Below are 3388 nucleotides of genomic sequence, written 5' to 3'. Positions count from 1 at the left end.
GTGAATAAGTTACAAATTATTGCAGTCCCATCTTGCTGGCAGATTCTCTCTGCCACCTTCTTGGCTCATGTATTTTAATAATGCAAGGTGTGATGTTGGAAAGGTCCACATGGTAAGGCATTGAAACAACAACCAACAAGGAACTGAGACCTTCAGTCCAGTAGTGGTGAAGAAGAGGGCCAAGAACAACCACACAAGAGAGCAGGAAACTTAGGGAGAGACCTTTGGCTTAAACCCAGATAGCACCCTTAAGAGAGATCATGAAACTGAGGGCTTAGCTGGGCCCAGATACCTGACCTACAAGAACCTTCACATAAGAAATGTTTGGGGGGGTTGTTTGTTTTTTTGTTGTTGTGCCATTTATTGATTTATTCATTGGTTGGCTCTTATATGTGCCCTGACTGGGAATCAAACCCACAAACTTGGCATATTGGGAGGACACTCTAACCAACTGAGCTACCTGGCCAGGGCCTAAAATACATGTTATCTTAAGCCATTACATTTTTGGATGAGTTGTTACACAACAAGCGATAGTAAACATGATACACAATTAAAATAATAAAAAGTCTCCAGCCTCTGCCTTCATGCTGCTCGATCTTTCTTTCTTTTTTTTTTTTTTTCCAGAATCATAGTTACAAAATTAAAGTCCCAGTGAATTTTGAAGTATTTATCCTTTTGCTCATGGGAGTGTTATTCCAACATAAGTGAAGCATTTTCCCTTTGTTTTTCATGAGTTTCCAAAAGGTCTGTGTTGAATATTTTCCAATCCATTAGGATCCTGGGGAATGGTGAACCATAATTTCATCCATAAACACTAAAAGTCAGGGCTTCAGCCTGGAAAAACGTTTAACATCTAAAAATTGTAAAGCATGTGTGGGTGACTAAGATGCAAAAAGTAAAATCATAAGAGAGGAGCATTTTGAAAAACAAAGTGGGTGAGGACCATGCCCACTCAGAAGAAGGTGGGTAACAAACTAACATGGGGAAAACAAAGCCCAATCTGAGGTCCTATCTCCTTCATCTAGTGAGCTCGTTTTCAACCCAGCTGTGCTCATCTTTAAATAAACATAGCTTTATGTCTGGACTGTTCTCTTCACTCTTCTGACAGTATTTAACAAAGAAATCCCCAATGCAACCATAGTGACTCCAAAATAAAAAGCCCCCAATCTATAAGGTAGTGATTACAGAGAAAGAAGTACCCACTAGGCTCCTGCCCATTTTTGCTCAGCGTTCTCCATCACCAGCAACTGGAATTATTACTAGCTATTTTTGCTGGATGATTTTTATCTCCACTGTGACTCTCTACTGGTGGGAACAGCTGTTGACTTATAATGGAGTGACTAGAAGACAAATGAGAGAAGAAGCCCAGTTTGTCAGAAATGACAAATTTCTACAAGAAGTGCCTTTTCCTGGCCACCACCTAGAGCAGTATGGGGTCTATGGCACAGCACACACGTAGAAAACAGCACATCTACTCAGTTATAACTTCTCCCAGAGGCTTAAGTCTGCTAAGGGTACTGATATCCACTATTAGGGGGGAAAAAAGCCTAAAAATAGCATTGCACCACATTTTACATCTTGCAAAAGGGTTTTCATATATTATATGTCAATTGCCTTCACAGAAATCTATGGTGCATATGTAAAGGCAGATGTTATTATTGGCATTATCATGACAGTTGGTAGATGAAGGCCAAGGATCTCAGAGGTTAATAATAATAATAATAATAAAAAAGAATGGGAGGACTTTTTTATACCACTGTTTGCTCTTGAGTAAATCATATATTTTTAAAAGGTTTTGTTTATTGATTTTAAAGAGAGGAGAGAGAGAAGGGTGGATAGGAGTGAGAAGCATCAATTCACAGTAGTTGCTTCTTATATGAGCTTTGACCAGGCAAGCCTGAGGTTTTGAACCAGTGACCTCAGCTTTCCAGGTCAACGCTTTCTCCATTGAGCCACCACAGGTCAGACATAAATCATATTTAAAATTATCATCTATGAAACAACAAAAGAATAACCTTATAATTTACTTCTCTGCAAAATAATCCTATAATATGAAATTTAAAAATAAATGCTGTTCTCTCTAAGCCTATACATTTGCCAGAGCACGCACAGGCATTATTGCCAATTGTTATCTGCAAAGTAGGCATAATTATCCTCACTTTAGACATAAAAAAAAGGTTCAGAATGATTCAGCACTGTGCCCAGGGTTATAATGTTCAGTTCTGAATTCAAATCCAGCTTCCACTTCCAAGGTCATGTTTTGTTTGTGACGAGCCAGCTTCTCCTTCACGAAGCCCCTCACTACTGGGAAAATCTGGCTTTACAAGAGGAAACGTCTGTCCCCAGTGCTGTCACATCTCCACCCAGGCTTCCCTCCCCAGCCTCCACTGTCTGAGATTGCAGCCTCTGAACAGACTGTCATATCTCTTTCTCCGGTCAAGTCACAAACAGCAGGTATCAAATTCATTTTTTTTCCAAACCACAAAAGGCTTTCCCAAAGTGGAACTCAAACTGAGTTTTGATTGAGTCTGCAGTGATTTTTTTCCCCTCTTCATAACTATCCATCCTACTTACTTATTGAACTCTTGGCTGCATTAATATCCATTACATTATTTAGAGAAAAAATGTTAGAGAAAGAATAATTTATGATGTCTTTCCTGATCACTAACAAAGATGGAGACAAGGAAGGACAATGCATTAGGCTTGGCAGATACACGTGATGATGCACTTAGCTCCTATGCTCAAAGTCTCTGCTCTGTGGATAGAAAAGAATGCTGCAGAGCCCTGTGATGGGTCCTGGGAGTGAATGCACAGGGAGTCTGTGCTTAGTGAATTACAGCTCCCAAACTCCACAGTACTGATCAACGCTGTCTTTGAAAATCCGTTATTTAGGATATGGGAACTGCAGAAAAGATCCTCTTACCTACTTCCCCTATAACAGGGGTTGAGAACCTTTTTGTCTGAGAAAGCCATGAATGCCACATATTTAAAATGTAACTCCATGAGAGCCATACTAAATACAAGTAAATGTGTGCATTTTATGTAAGACCAACACTTTTAAAGTACAATAAGTCTCTGAACTCTTTTTAATAACATTGTTATGCTGTTGCAACCAATGATGAATAAAGTACTTCTTACCATTAATGCAACTTCTGGTGCTGCATGGTTTTGCTGATGGCTTTGTAGTCTGGTTGATTCGTGGTGAGGTTAAGCTTCATGCAGGCATTGAGACTTCCATCCATTAAACGTGATCATAGGTGGGTCTTAACATTTTTTTTAATTACTTTATTTATTTATTTATTTTTAATTTTTTTACAGAGACAGAGAGTCAGAGAGAGGGATAGACAGGGACAGACAGACAGGAATGGAGAGATGAGAAGCATCAATC

The sequence above is a fragment of the Saccopteryx bilineata genome, chromosome 1 (assembly GCF_036850765.1).
Source record: "Saccopteryx bilineata isolate mSacBil1 chromosome 1, mSacBil1_pri_phased_curated, whole genome shotgun sequence".
NCBI lineage: Eukaryota > Metazoa > Chordata > Mammalia > Chiroptera > Emballonuridae > Saccopteryx > Saccopteryx bilineata.
The sequence above is the reverse complement of the archived record's forward strand: the minus strand, read 5'-3'. Positions refer to the sequence as shown.